Raw genomic sequence first — 16,943 nt, 5'->3', positions numbered from 1 at the left:
TCATCGCATATCGACATTTTGTACAAAATCTGATATGCTCTTAGATATTTCTGATAATGATGCAAGTAGCAGTGTCATGTTCTCATGATAAATACAGAGGCATAAAAATGTTCAGGAGTGTGTTGTGGACGAAGATAAAAATGTTCAGGAGTGTGTTGTGGACGAAGTTCACCAAATCTTGCCAATTCAATTTTAAATTCTGGGTAATTGTTTTGAGACTGTTTGTAGTTTCACTCACACCAAAGAACAGGAACCCTTTTGTACCTTCTCTTTTTCACCTTCTGAACAAATGATTACATAATCCTTGGTCCCAGGCATTTGATAGGACATGCTGTCACTGTTATAGAAAGCTCACAGGTACCTCGAATAACGTCTAAATTGACAAGAACTCATATCTCTTCTTTGGTGCTCCTGTTATCGAAGTGGTCTCAAAGTCGACAGAAATTGAAATACATTGAATCCCATAACTGCTTGTATCCCACTTGGTCTGATCACTTGTTTGGATCACATAATCCTGTAGCTCATCGTGGATTCATTTTGCCTTGATATCACCTCCATTCCACCAATTTAGCTGATGCTGAGTGACCTCGTTAAATAATAGACTTACTAGTTGCCAAAAAGAAAAAAAAGTGTATACCGGTACATTTTATCTTTCACATTCGAATGTGGAAAGCTGCACAGTGTGTATTGCATTTTCGGCACTGTCTCCGAGATTGTGAAAAGAAAAAATATAATCATCATAATCTATCAGCCGGAGTGTAATCAAACTCACATCCCCAGCACACGAGTCCCTTTCCCTAATCCATCTGCACTTGGTATCACTAGCTGTGTTAAATTAAATTCCAAGCATTCCAAAAATTTTAGGCGACCATTACAAGTCTTTCAGAACTTTCGAAACAATTCCAGGAATTTACATATATTTCACTGACTCAATTACCTATCGAAGTTTCTTGCAGTATTATAGGTTTACAGAGACATCTACCTGCACCAGAGAAAATTTTCAGAGAGTGAACTCTATATGTTTCATAGAATCCACTCATTCAGCAATAAGACTAATTTAATTGCGTCAATCTACATCATGGGACACCCAACTTTAGTTTTGTTCTAAAGTGAGCCAAATTACGGCATTTATAGCCTTTAAAACTTCTCCATCATCGAATAAAATTTTACTATCTACTATTCCACATTTCTGAAATGTTTCAGGAACAACAGGAGTCCATGGAGTGAGAAGGGACCCAGCCGAACATCTGGCTACACCAGGATACCAGACAATGGAATGGGATACCTAACGGAATTAATGATGGTGGACAAAGAGTTTCGCCAACAAGGTAAGACCTTGAGGCTTTCATCTTCTTTATTAGATCAAATAATTGAATTATCATGAACTATTACTCCAGCAGTATTCCTCGTCTGCAATTCAGTAGCAGGAAGCTGGGGATTTAAGATTATTTACTTCTAGAAATATAAGGCTTTTGCTTTGAGAACTATTATTATAGTATTTTTATAATGTCTGGAATGGGGAATTCTCCTTAATTCTTGAAATTAGTTTTTACAGATTTTCTGATAGCTTGCATGTTAGAATGTGTGGAAATATTTCGATTTTAACGACGATAAAACAGTATGTTTTTCCATATAGGGTTTTGTGTCTTTTGGGGTTTAGGCAACACCAGTTGTTACAAACCCCATACAAAAATATCAACCACAGATCTACGAATATGTACAGTTGGGACGGTCGTTCTGTGCCGGTGTGCTTGGTTACTTGAGCAACAGAGTGAGTTTATAGAAACACGTGACTTACCGCCTCGGCTGGGATCTGCAGCGTGTAGTGACATCATCATGCGCAGTTGGTTCCAGGATGTGCGATGAACGGCGCATTCCACTCACAGTTGTCCAGTATCACTTATCTCATCACGTGTTATCATAATAAATACAAACTGATTATAAACATAACATGATATCCATGGTTCAATTATATAGCAATGAAGAGAAACAGACGCAATCAATATATCTAATCATCAAACTTTCGATACCAGATATATCACCACCATTGTCGTCGTGATTTTCGTTATGATCATCATCTTCATCGTCGTCGCTTTCACTACTGCTGTCTCAGCCCGTAATTATGAAGCTTTCAATTACATTTTCCATAATTCCTTCCTGTTCAATATATTCATCTTCGATTTTTTCAACATGTTCACATACTTTTTTCCATTTTTCTACACTGATGTCATCAACCCGTTGTTGGCACAATTTCATCACTTGCTCTAATTTAAAAGTTGTGTTTTGACCGGCTACCCACTGCTTGATATCTGCCCAAATCAATTCCAATGGATTTAGCTCAGGTGAATACGGCGGCAATCTGAGTACACAATGTCCATTCATAGCTAAGAGATTGTCAATCACGTAAGTTTTATGAAGTGGCTTATGTGTTTTAATGAGCCCGTAAAGCTCCACTTTCAGCAAATTTTCCTGAAACTGCACATTGTTTCTTCTAAGCCAGTCCTGCATATCACTTTTCTTTGAATTACTTGAGGGAGCTTTATGCAACTGCACGTTATGGTAAGGTGCGTTATCTATTATAAAAACAGATCTAGGGGGCAAATTCGGAATCAACTTTTCCGTTATCCACTTCTGGTAATTGTTGGCATTCATTTCATGATGGTAGTCTCCAGTTTTCCTGTTCGATTTAAACATCTGAAATGCGCCAGGTACAAAACCCGCTCGGCCCCCTGCATGAACAATAAGCCTAGGTCCTTTCGAAATAGGCGCCAGTAAACCTGAGGTTTTGTCATCACTCCAATTTTTTGGTCTTGTATGCGTGCTATGAATATACGTTTCATCCTCGTATATTAGAGGCCTACCTTCTTCTCTGTATTTCTTTATTGCGCGTAAATATGATACGCGCTGTTCTCGAATATCATGCCTTTCCTGTAATACCGCTTTATTATTTCTTGTCTTCTTCCATTTAAACCCCATATCACGTAAAATGATCTTTAAACTTGTACTACCGCCGTTAAAGTTTATGGCATCTTTTAGTTTAGGTAGCAGTTTACTGACAGTGGGCACTGTTTTGTCATTTATATAAAAATTATAAATTGTCTGTCGTATAACTCTTTTATCAAAATCATCAACATCTGTGATGCGTTTCGGTACACGATGAACTTTACCGGGCGTTCCAAAAAGAGGTCCCTTCTTCTTCACACTGTTTCCCTTCTTTAATTATCTTTCTTATTGTTCTTTCGGGCACTTTAGTTGCTGCACTCACTCGTTCTTGCACCTTTTTCAGCGGTATTAAAAAGTCTCCAGAAGCTGCTTCACTCTTCATGAAAGAATGTATATTGTTCACAACTTCCCGAGTTTGGCTATGCAGTGTTTTTGCGCCAAGTTTAGACTGAATAGGAGGCATTTTAGTCTACACAAACACACACAACTGCAATTTGCCGCGATAATAAATAAACAATATGAATATGAACTAACTAAACTAACAAACAGCAATTATCACGCACGTGGCAGGACGACGTTACACAGCCAAGGCTTTCTGCGAGACTGGCCACTTGCCATATTCTGCGCATGCGCGAGAGTGTAGGCTCACTGGCTAGCTACCACATGATTCTCACCGGCACAGAACGAACATCCCAACTGTACAGATACGGAAACAAACATTGGAGCTTCCTTACTGTCTAAGTTTCGCTTGCAACACAGTGAGCATATGCAGTTAACAAGAGCCCCTGTATATGTGCTACTTGTGAACAGTCCGTACGAAACTGTTGCCTACATACAGGGGGACGCCCATCAAGACTCACTCCATGAAATAATTTCGAGAAGACTAAGTATTCAGTACATACGAGAATGCGTAGCATTTCTTTTTTTATTACGATTTTGTTGAGACGGACTGTTCCCTCTTTGTAGCACTTGTTCAGTCTGCTTATGATTTTCGTGTAACTTTAATGCATCAGTCCCAGAAATCAAAAGTGCTGTAATGCTTTTCTGGTATTCACAACAAATACAGAAAGGCGAGAGTAAGTTTATTGCAGTATTCATATTAAATAGTGTAACGTACAGAAATTTACAATATGAGTAATAATTAATACTAACACTGGGCAATTCTGCAAAGCATGGCCTACGGAAAGTGTTGTCTGAGCAGTAGTTGTGTGTTGTGCTGACCATCATGGAGACTTGCAATGTGCAAGCCTACCTTCTTTAGTGTCAGTCGGAAGATAACCTTCACAGGTGTGGACATGTGATGAATAGAGCTCGGAAGTTGATGAAATATCATATTTTTTCTGAGGCATCACAGACAATGCAGGATACAATAGAAACTCGTTTCACTTCAGCACAAACCAATATAGCTTACTATTATTTTGCGTTTATTTGGATTTTTTTGGTCTTGTATTCTTTACTGGTCATTTTTTAGGAAATGTTCTACTTTTTGTTGCATTATTCCTTTTTTCTTCTTTTGAACAGAATTTTTTTCCGGAGTAATCAGTGTCTACATTCCACAGTCTACTGCGTCATGCAGGAATTTGCCTTACAGTTGCATGAACCTTAACTCCTGATTACGTGTATGACGTGATTGCCTCATTCAACAGAACAGTAGAAATACTGCAGTCGCAGTGCTCGCAGTCAGCATATTGTATCTGACAGGTGAAAACCGTATCGATAGAGAAAGTGCTACTTGTAGGGTATAGCAGTTTCTCAAGGTTTGCTGGCTGATCCTCAAATTAAAGGATATCAATGGTAACTTTTCAATTTTGGCAACAATAATAACATGGCTAAAGAAAAGAGATGAGAGCATTCTTTCAGCTGTCAAAGAAATTAAAGGCTTCGAAGAACATTTCCAACAGTTAGTAGGAAAAATTGCACAAGAAGTTAGAGAGAAAATGAAAAAAGAATTGGAAAACAACATTGGGTGCCAGTCAATGTCTAAGTCAAGAAGGTTCTGCAAGGTGAAGACACTGACTTCAGAGTTTTTGATGGAGTTTTCTTCCAGTGGACTTTGGTCACTTGAAGTATGTGCTATGATGTCAATTGAAGCAGAGAGGAGTTTTTCTTGTGATCTTTATGTCATCAACTTACGAGCCCTAATTATAAATAATCGTAAAAAATACATCCTTCACCACAATGCACTGATTTGTAAGTCAATTAAATAAACATTTATGATTTATACACGCTTGGCCACTAAGTACGGGTGGATTTCAAAATGTTCAATAAGATCATAGTAACGAAGTAAAATGTTTGAGGAAAGCACACTTCAAAGTGTGCAATTTAGCTATGTTGTTCAATGTTATGTTGAGTTTGCATTGCTTGACAGGTTCGTGGATACCAGGAGCCTGATAGACATCCGGACGGTTCTAGAGAGGGAGAGCACCATCTGCAGCTGTACAATCATAGATGCAGACGATGCAGGTAATATTCCAAATAATGGTGAAGAGTTACGCATGGAATTAGTTAAAAGAAATACTGGTACTCTCTTGCACATTTTCTAAATAAATTCAGATGAAAATAAAGTGCATGAAAAGAAGAAAATCTGAGCAATTTCTGTATTTAAATTCATGATTTAAAACAATATAAAAATAAGGTTTAAGCTGCTTGTGTACGACAAAATTTTTCTTCCAATTCAATACGTTACAAGAAAACTTCTTTAAAGTTTGATCAATATTGAACAAAATATTTTTCGAAACTATTTCAAATTGCTAGCGATTTGACAAGATTTTAAAACATGTGCTTCAAGTTCATTGTAACCTAGGCAAAGCCAACCTACCGAATATTACATTACTAATATATAAATTATTTGGCAAATACATGCCCATACAAAATATCAATATTACATACTTAATAACTGCACAGTACACTACAACTAAGATTATTACGATTGCATATTGTTTTAAAACAAAACATTTTCACTTCTATTAGTATTCGCCTATGTTGTAGATTTAGAATTATCTTCATTAAAAAAAATACATAATTAGTACTTAATACGCATTATGTTTCTTCCAGTTATTGTAGTATGCCACAGAAGTCAATGGTTTTCAGTTTCAGAAGCATGGCCGTTCATCTCAGTACCTCAGATGTTGTCTGTCATGTGGATGAGAGCAAGTTCGAGTCTCATGCGAGTAATTTTTTTCTTGACCAACGTGGAATATTAAAATTTTATACTGCCCAGTTTGTATTGGTTACTATTAGGCTTGACCTTACATAAAGTTAGCAGTAGAGAATTCAGTTCCATCTTTTAACCCTGTCGAATATATATGTACTTTTTTTCCGGTAAAAGGCCACAGATTACATAGAAGGAGCTATTACATATGTGACGAGGACAAAGTGATTTTTGTAAAAGATAGAGCAAGTTCTTGGCCACATATGAGGAAAAGAGGTAGTGATGACATTGTGTAATTGTAAGCAATGGTAATGACACTTTATATAGAGTGTTTCAAATAAATGGTATGCAAGTAATCCCAGTGTTAGGGAAATTTTAGCTAAAAACAGTTAATGGTTGAATTGTACTGTAACTTTCCTGAAGAATATGTTAAATGCAATCAGATCTTGTGAATCACCAGTATCTTGTCCTGAAAATTGACACTTGGTCCAGCAGAGGAGCGTCCTAGGGAATAGTTTCAGGAGAGCAACAAGAAACCTAAGAGACGAAAGTGGAAACATCATTAGCAAGTACGAATAGACGCAAACTAACTTCTGCTGGTCAGATTAGTTTACAATAGGAATAACGTTAAAATTATGTTTAGAGAACAATTTTTCATAACTGTCTTTTTTTTTTCACTTTTTTTAAGAAGACAAACAATCTTCTAAGTAATGGTTCTCTTTTTTTTTTCTATGTAAAGCCTAATAATAACTAATAGGATATGGGCAGTAATTATTTCACTTTTTCTTAAACAAACTGAAACATCGGTCCCATGACCCAGTAAAACTCCACTTTCGAGTTTATTCAGGAAATAATAATCTCTCCGAGAAAGAGACGGAACAGTTCACATAATTTTACCTAATTAGCATGTAGTGTTTCGGTTTTGCATAACTTCCAATGTTTAGTTATTATAGTGTAACTGTAGCCTAAGAGACAGGAAAATTTGTCAACAATGCATCAATTGCTTCTTGTAACTTTCCAATATACACTGTGTCCCTAAACTAAAGGTGGGGTTACCAAGTTTCCTAGGTGTACTAAAAACAGAAGACAGGGGAATAACTCTAGGACACTAGTAAGTAGCTTAAAATCATGCCATAATATTGCAGGAAGTCATGACCAACTATAAAAAAAAATTCTCTTAGTCATCCTTTTGTACTTCAGTACAATAAATTGTTACGATGAAATTATATAGAAATAGACAACATTTCCGTACAAAACTACTGCAGTTAATTTACCATGAGTTTTTGGTGTAAGAATATTTTCTTTGCTGATATCAAATTACATTGGTCAACACCCATTTTGCGCCAGACATAAAACTAACAAATTCTTACTAATTTCGACCTCTCAAATTAAAAAATAACACACAAAATGTTCCATCAGTTCGGGTTTTCTAGATGACAATATAATTCATTTTATATGCATTCTATTTAAAAAAATCACCGTATTCCGTCTGTACCTACTTTGTTTTAGAAATGTAACGACCCATTATGTGAAAACATATTAGAAGCACTTGTAGAAACGGAAATTATTTTATTGTCCTTTTACGAGACTATTTGATGTGATACAGGTTCACAGTATGAATTCGCTTGTGTTTACCTGATTTTACTTGAGATGTGCATTTCTTTCACTGTGAGCTTTAATGACATTACTATAATTTATATTTTGCAATAGACCACCTTGTCAAAATGACTTCTAAAAGTGGAAATTGTTTTATTGCTCTTTTTGGTTCCATTTGGAGGGGGAGAATCAGACTTGCAATATGAAATAGCTTCAGTTTACCAGGAGATTTCCGTGCTGTTAGTATTCTGTGCAAGACGTGTATTTCTTTAAAGTGTGCTTTAATGATAATATTCAAATTACGAATGGTTTACATGTGCCGATTTGAAGGTTCTAATATTGCTTCTTAGAATTCAATTAGGTTACACAAAATTTTGCTGCTTTCTGTGCAAATGAGACAGTTGCGCTCGAGATAAACATTATAAAATAAAACAACAATCACTAGAGCCAGGGAAGAAAAATATTATACATCAACCCCTTGTACTTCAAAGTAAAATAATTTTACCCCCTTCACACATTAAGTTAGGGTTAATAAAGAATTTTTTTTTTATTTTATTGGGTTATTTTACGATGCTGTATGAACATCTCAGGTTATTTAGCGTCTGAATGAAATTAAGGTGATTATGCCGGTGAAATGAGTCTGGGATCCAGCACCGAAAGTTACCCAGCATTTGCTCGTATAAGGTTGAGGGAAAACCCCGGAAAAAACCTCAACCAGGTAACTTGCCCTGACCGGGATTTGAACTCGGGCCACCTGGTTTCGCGGCCAGACGCACTGACCGTTACTCCACTTAATAAAGAATGTTGTTAAAGGGATGAATTATAAAATTAAGCATTTAAATATATCCAGGAAAAATTTCCTGCTATTAGTGACTCGAAAGTAAAAGAGGGAGTTTTCAACGGACCACAAATTAGAGAAATAATGAGGGACAATCACACCGAATCTTTATTGGAAGGAAAAGAGAGAGCCACCTGGATTGCATTCAAGGAGGTTGTATGAAATTTTCTGGGTAACCGCAGAAGTGAGAACTATAAAGAACTAGTGCAAAATTTACTGTTGGCTTATAAAACTATGGGTTGTAACATGTGCCTGAAAATTCACTTCCTTCACTTCCATCTTGACTTTTCCCCCCAAGAATTGTGACGATTTCAGTGATGAGCAAGGTGAGCACTTTCATCAAGAAATGTCAACTATGGAAAAAAGATACCAAGGACAGTGGAGTACCAATATGCTAGCAGACTATTGTTGAACTTTATCTCGTGATGTACCTGATTCCCAGTATGAAAGAAAATGCAGAAAAAGAAAACTGTAATCTTCTGAACAGTGAATATTTGACCTTAGTGTCATTATATAAAGCAGTATTTTGAATAGATATAATTCGAAAATTTCTCAAAAACCGTAACTAACAACTGATTATTACTGTCATATTCGTATTCCGGAGCCTCAAATTATATATAAAACATGCATCATATGCACAGCACAAAAAAAAAAAGTTAAAATTTGTTGTTGTTGTTTTCTAATGCCAGGCGTTTGACAATAAAGTCATTTGACCTCTTGCACTCCAATATTTTTCAAAGATATTATCATGACCAGCCACTGAAGCACAGATTTTGAGGTGTTCCGAATCCATTTCTTGAGTTAAAATTTGTTACGCAGTGTTATATTAAGGTGTAAGGAAAGGCATGTAATGACATTAAAACAAATTAACAATAAAATCACATGCCACTCCTTTTTCCCCCCTCTACTGATCAGTGCTTGTTTTTTCTCCAGCTCAACTCGGAATGGTCACTAATGCTAGAACAGTTTGGTTATTTGTATTCTAGAGTCTAGCCATGACATGCAGCAATCGAGCAAAAGCAATAATACCCATTCCATCTTAATGATTGTATACAAAATGGATGTTCAAACAAAAGTGCAATGTGGGTTGTGGATGGCAACAAATAACCACTTCACAAAACTAGCATTCGTTGTTGGGATAGACAGCTGAAAGAGACGTAAATTTTACTAGACAAAAGCATTTAGATTTTAATTTTTTGCATTTTATTCTAAATTACCACATGGTCCCAATACTGGACACTACCAGTGTTTCCAGTACCAAACAGAAAAATAATTATTGTGGCACATACAATAATGCCATCATTTGCTTTCAGTGACTTCTAACAGGATGACAGCATCTAAAAAGGGAAAATAACTGTCAACAGAGAGTACTGGCAGGGAGTGAAGCAGCAGATCACTTCTCTGTGCCAAGAAGCACTTTGGGAGACCGTGTTTGGGGGTTTGTGCCCTTAAGAGGGGAGAATGAATTACAATAAATCCTTTAAAGAACATTCGACAATGAATTGGAAAATAAATTGTAAAATATCTTAAACATCTGGACAATTGTTTCCTATCCTGAACAAAATCGAATTTCTTACTCTAGTCTACGATCTTGCTGAGCACTTGAAATTGCCACAGCAATTCAACAGAACAAAGCAGATAGTGGGAAACAAGTTTTATCATGGATTTATCAAGCAGTATTCCGAATTTTCTTTGTGTTGTGCTCAATTAACAAGCCTGCAGAGAGCTCCAGGCTTTAACGGGAACAAGTGAATGCTTTTTTTTGCCAAACTAGAGGAACTAATAGGAAAATATTCGTTCCCTCCAAGCAGAATTTTCAACTGCAATGAAACTGGTGTAAGTTCAGTGCATTCAAGTAACTTGAAAGTCTTGGCTCTTAAAGACAAGAAGCAAATTAGGTAAATGTGGCAGAAATATCACAATGATGCTTTGCATCAATGCTAGGGAAATGAATGGCTTCACAATTGACGAAAGACACACCAGAAGGAAGCGTATTTGACACTCAATACAGCAGTTGGATCACAGTACCAGGCTTTCTGAAATGGTTGAAAGCACTTGTCAGGCCGAGCATGGATTTGAATATCAACAGGATGCATCAGGCATTTAAAGAAAAGTATCCAGGAAGTGTGGTTAGTTATATAAGTTCTATGATAAAGTTTTCAATAAGGAGTTTCCAAATGCTTCATTTCATCGGCTAAGAACTGATACGTGCAAAACATGTGATGGTTCTGCTTGTGAAATTTCTTCAGTCAAAATAGACTCAATCCCATGATGTGAAAAGGTATCGAGACTTGCACCATACAAAATGTAAGGAAGTACTTGAGACTGTTACGATGCACGTTTTCCACACAGTGAAACAACAGTAATGTCAGTTGATCTTCAGCAAGTGTTACTAGTTCCAAACCTTACCCACAGCAACATGTTTTATAGCAGACAGCTCAATTGTTATGATTTAGGCTTACATGTTGCAGATCCTCATGATCGTGTTATGTGTATGTGGGATGAGAGCACTGCCTCTCGTGGGACTAATGAAGTTGTATCGTGCTTATTGAAATTAATAAAAGAAGGAGGGAATTTGAACAAGAGGAAATTAGTCATTTAGTCTGATAATTGCGCAGGTCAAAACAAAAATCGCGTAATGACTTTCCTTATTATGTCTTTGGTACATCATGACAGAAACATGGACATTACAATGAAGTGGAGAGAAGCGAATAGAAGTATTTGAAATGTGGATATGGAGAAGGATGCAACATGTGAAATGGACAGAGTAAGAAACGAAGCTGTGTTGGAAAGACTGCAAGAAGAAAGAATGATGCTGAAACCGATCAGAAAGTGGAAAAGGAATTGGCTGGATCACTGGTTGAAAAGAAACTGCCTACTGAAGGATGCAGTGGAAGGGATGGTGAATGGAAGAAGAGTTCGGGGCAGAAGAAGATATCAGATGATAGACAATATTAAGATATATGGATCATATGCGGAGACAAAGAGGAAGGCAGAAAATAGGAAAGACTGGAGAATGCTGGGCTTGCAGTGAAAGACCTGCCCTCGGGCAGAACACTGTGAATGAATGAAATGCCCTTTGAGGAAGTTACACTAGAAGTTCTTATAACGCTCACAGCTTCTTGATCTGTGACCGTGATTTTGGTCTTACTGAGATGAGAAAGAGAGTCTGCAAGGCATGCATTCCAAGAGATTTGCATTATGTTGTGGAAACTGCTCGACATCTTCAATGTCATGGAGATTGAATCTGATGATTTCTTCGACCTAAAATATCCTGCAGATTCTGTCATTACGACCTCAAAATGTGAGATCTCAAAATTAAATATGATTCATGTAACCAAATAGTTACCAGGAAAGCTCTTACCATGAAAACTCACAGAAACCTAAAATGGAAGGTGATGAACATTATGAGGACAGGAAAACTTCCTACTAAGATAAGAGATACTTTTCTGCATGTATTCCCACAACCTATGTTACCAGTTGCTAAAATAGCAGATCTGAAAAACATGATATCGTTTCTACCAGACTATGCAAAGGTTCTTTTTATTAAGAACTTTGCAGAAACTGAGTATTGGAACAATAATCCTGAAACTATAGTCCCATCGCTCTAATTTCCGGCAGCCAATCGCATTGCAGGTCAGTTACATTTAAACGTGTGCGTCTTGTGATTCACTGATGAAGACGCTATTCATTTCTTAAGGCTCGATAATACTTAATATAATCGCCCGCCATTTTGGCTCTTTCGTTGGCGTTCACAGAAAGCACACCAACGAGTTAGATACTATAGAGAGGACAAAGACCTCAGAAAGTTGAAGACAATTGAACATTGGTCCTCCATGTTTCGGTTAGTCAAAACAAAGGGGCGTGGCTCGGATGTTGTAGGAAATGACTGTGATGAAGTTAGTATTATTGTGAATTGAGTTACATATTAAGACTATGTTAATAAGTAAAAAGTAAAATACACACAAAACTTTACGTTTTATAACAGCTGTAGGCCTGTTTTATTAGTTTCACTAAATATAGCCCAGATATTAAATGACAAGATATACTCGATGCAACCAAAGCAAAGCACCTAAAGACGGATGAATTTAATCGGCAGAAGAAAAATAAATAATTTTTTGACTTCTTCACAAATTTAATTACCTTATAGCTAATCTAACCTAATATGAAATTATGTAATTCAGTGCTCACCAGGTGATTTCAAGAGAGACGACGTATGTAACTAATAGGAGTAAAATATAGGAAAGGTAGTGGCGAAAATTAAAAAAAAAATATCCAGTAATTAAGTTATTGAGAAAAATTAATTTGAAATTGGAATTAACACAGAGAACTTTTGAAAACTGCAATTATTAAAACTACAAATAACCTCTTAGCATGCAACATAATAATTAAAGAATGACACTAATAGAAAGTTACTCATGATCATAACTCACCACATTTATTGAAACGATAAGATACTTACGATTAACATTGTTATCAGAAACAACAGGAGCCACAGCTAGGTACACTTCTTTTCGCGTGATGGCGACATCATGTAGTCTAATATAATTTGAAACAAATATTGTCGCGTCATGGAGACATCGTGTAGTATAATATAATTTGAAACAAATATTGTCGCGTCATGGAGACATCGTGTAGTCTAATATAATTTGAAACAAACATTGATCTCACACGTGTCTCGCAACTAGGCAGAGGCTTTTGCAGAATAAAACTGTTCTTACATTATTTTGAACAATAATGACAAATTGTGTGTGGTGCAAGTGCTAACTTTCCTCTTTGTTAACAAAAAGAGCCCTACGCATTAATAAAAAGAAAATTGGAGTAGGCCCTATAAACACAATAAATACTAAACTCTTGATGGTACAAACTTATTAATACAGATATTTCGCTTATGCTCAATACTTCTTATCTTATAATTCTCTGCGGCAATGGTACCTGTATTGAGAGGGTTTAATTATCCAGCAACGAATATTATGATTTACGGTACATTTCTTTTAAATCCGAGGGAATGAGAAATTTTTGGAAATTTTGAAGTCTTAATTATTACTTTTTCATTTATAAATCAGCTTTTTACAAAACCTATAGCGAAATGTTTAAATTAAATATTGATATATCTGAAAAATATAATACATGTACCAACTCGTTGCAGTGTACCTTTGATAAGCACTCCTTGTGGAGGCTGGCGGTACTATAGACCGCTATGTTTTTTAGGGAACGATCCATAGTACTGTTGGCCTCTGCAGGGAGCGCTTATCAGAGGTCTTCAGCCTCTCTATAGTATCTAACTCGTTGAAGCACACGAAGACGTTATTTGCCGCTCAATTACAGTGCGTTTGATTTATTATCATAGGAGCTACAACATGATAATGTTTAACGGTGTGGCAAATAGATTCCTCGTATGGTAGCTCGGCAACGAAAGAACAAAAATGGCGAACGATACTACCTATCTAGACTTTATAGAGCCTTCACTTCCTAAGACCTAAGCAAAGAGGAGGAGTCATGCTGGGAATAACAGCGCCGTGACTATATAATAAGACATTTTTTTTAGTCTACATGACCTTATATTATCACCCCTTTGTGATGTACATGTTGTAATACCTAACTACAAAACATGGCATTTGGAACACTATGAGTGAGATGGACAAGGTATTTAGAATATTCTATAAGTTTCCTTTTTTTTATATTTTATACTACATTCCAATTATCAAGAAAGTGTATTTAAGTCTTATACTAACATATATCCTGTACAAATATATGTCTATTTTGAACACAAAACATTAAGTTCAGAAATTGAGAAGTTTTTATTGTTTCCTGTGAAATTTTCTGAATGGCACTTAGAACTTTTGCCATTTCCACTCTTCAAATAATAAAGAAGGCTTTTCTACATACCTCGATTTTTGTACTTCCAACCTGATGTAATACTTGAAAGATTTCACTCTATTAGGTTTTTTTCTCATTTCTCGTCCCGTGTCGTTTTATATCAGTGGCACATATACCTTGTAAGAACCAGTCTTGCTGATCCTTGCTAGCAATATTTAAAAATGTTGTTAGGCATTCAATTGTCATATTCACCTACTTTTTAATCCCTCAGACCTAGTTGCCATACGCATATATGCAGCTCTCTAGGTGAGTTCTGAAGTGATTTTACATACACGTGTACATATTCAGCATGACTGCCATAGTTTGTAATCAATTTCAGATATGAATATGTGGTTTTTTCAATTGTATCGCAGAGAGTATGTTTTTTACTGTCATATGGTTATATTATGTTTAACCATTTCGAAAACTGAAATAAAGGAGTGAAGTAATATAAATTCCATTCTACTAGAGCATTTAAATACCATTTTAGCGCCTAGTGCAGGGACTTTTAAATACCATGTTGTCAGGTTAAAACACTCTTTCTGGCATTTGCAGTCTTCACTAGTCACTTTTTAGGGACATCCTTACCGCTGTGGTTAATATATTCTCCACCATGATTTCTGGCCTTTTCAACATTTCTTCTATATTCCGAAGAATGTTTTGTTCTTTTCTTGCTATAAACACCAGTGAACACACATGCAACTGGACGTGAATAGTACTGTACCCAGATAAAGAGCAGTTCTGCAGTAGTGCCAACTGTTTCCTGTTTATTGCAAAAACAACTGGAATCCTGCACTTCAGATGAATATTGATGCCTTTTGCTTCATAGTATTAACTGTCACTTCGGTTGTTTTTCTGCTCAGACTGATGTATCTATGTGTGACGTAGTCATTACAATGCTCCACTTATTTTCAACCAAAATGTGACTTACAATCAGGAATTCAAGTAGTTACACCACAGTTCACTGTTCCTGATCACTTACCTACTTTCTCAATATGTTACAGTCAACTATTCCTGACTACTTATCTCTGTGGAAAATTTTGATGTACTGTACTGCAATCAACGGCTCCTGATAACTGAATTTTGTATAGAATTCATTTGTATTACAATCCACTGTTCTAGGTCACTTATCTGTGCAAGTAATTTTCTCTTTGTGCTACAATTTACTGCTTTACATGACTTACCTGTGCATAGAAATTCCTTGCTGTGTTACAGCCCAACAGCTTGGACTCCACTGCACTTCTCTCTTTATCAATAACGGAATCTTCGTGTAGAACGTGCACTTCATGTTTGGCTGGGTGGACATTCACATCCACATTCCTAGGGTCCAACTCCAGACTCATGTATATGAATGGTTGACGTTCCTGTGGGATGTACATATGCTCAAAGGACTTCTTCAATGCTGCCAACATGTTATAAACGTCAATTTGTTATAATTTGTACATTTGTTTACCGATGATGCAGCAATTGAGAAAAGAAATAGGAGTTCAATCTTGGCTAAAGGCAACAGATTTTTAGGTGGCAAAAATTTTGAATGTAACTATCATATGATGAAGAAATAAAGCAGTGACCCACGTAATATATTTACTTTATGTACCAAAAAAAACTCTATTTACTGTATGCACAAAAAAAAGAAAAAAGAAAAAAAGTTTTCGTTCATAAATTAAAATGAATAAAGACAACATTTTCATATCTATTACTCTGTTCTCAACTTGAAAACAAAATGTCTTTTCATACTGTATGATAACAATTCTGGCGAAAGAGACCACAAATTACACATTCACTGTTAAGTATTCAGCACAAAAAATAAGCCACCAACCAATTTCGCTTGGACTTGGTAAAATTTAAATCTGAAAATTCGTGAACGGAAAATTAATCCTGTAGCTATTTAGGATGCTGTACTTTACATAAATACTACAATTTAAGTGTAAGTCTAAATTTAATTCACTTACAATGGGAGAGGAGGTTAGAATTAGGCACCTGGTATTCACCGTGTCCTGGAACTTGACATTTCCATTTCAGAACTACATAAGGTTCCATCTTCAGAGCAGACAGGTAGTCAACTACTCTGTTTGGACTCCTTATGTTTGACAAATCTGGATGACTGAGCCAAAGTCTAAAGACGAATATGGGAGAGAAGATTGCTTTTAACTTCTTTAAATACTGCAGTCCTTTAGAAGCTTATTTCTGTTCTGTTTTGCAGCCCCATGAGACAGCTGCAATCTCAATCAAGATGCAAACCACAGGGACAACTTTAGTGCAGCAAGGAACTTGCTTGGCGAGGAGTAGAATAGACGCAAGAAGAGCTGCACAAACTATCAGCAATGTTCGTGTGCACTCGGCTTTGCTTCGACTGGCAAGCTGTCGACAGTTCTCAGTCATCTGCTGGCTTGACAACATTTCGAGCGAGATTTATCACAGCGCATGTAACATAACGTGAACCTTGTTGCAGAGTAACTAATAACACAAATGGTTAAAAAAAAATCTACCCCCCCCCTCTCTCTCGCCATGCAATATTGATGTAAACCAGAACGTGTAGTATTACAAACTGTAATG

At 36.3% G+C, this 16,943-nt stretch overlaps 1 long non-coding RNA gene across 1 annotated transcript; it reads left to right on the top strand.

Annotated features, from left to right (window-relative positions):
* Window positions 1-1,177: 1,177 nt before the first annotated feature.
* LOC138693816 (uncharacterized) lies at window positions 1,178-16,717 on the top strand. The gene is made up of 3 exons (XR_011330488.1): window positions 1,178-1,328; window positions 5,312-5,406; window positions 16,591-16,717. It is a non-coding gene; the product is annotated as an uncharacterized lncRNA (long non-coding RNA).
* Window positions 16,718-16,943: the final 226 nt, after the last annotated feature.

This window comes from Periplaneta americana, unplaced genomic scaffold (assembly GCF_040183065.1).
Source record: "Periplaneta americana isolate PAMFEO1 unplaced genomic scaffold, P.americana_PAMFEO1_priV1 scaffold_22, whole genome shotgun sequence".
Lineage (NCBI taxonomy): Eukaryota > Metazoa > Arthropoda > Insecta > Blattodea > Blattidae > Periplaneta > Periplaneta americana.
The sequence above is the reverse complement of the archived record's forward strand: the minus strand, read 5'-3'. Positions and strand labels throughout refer to the sequence as shown.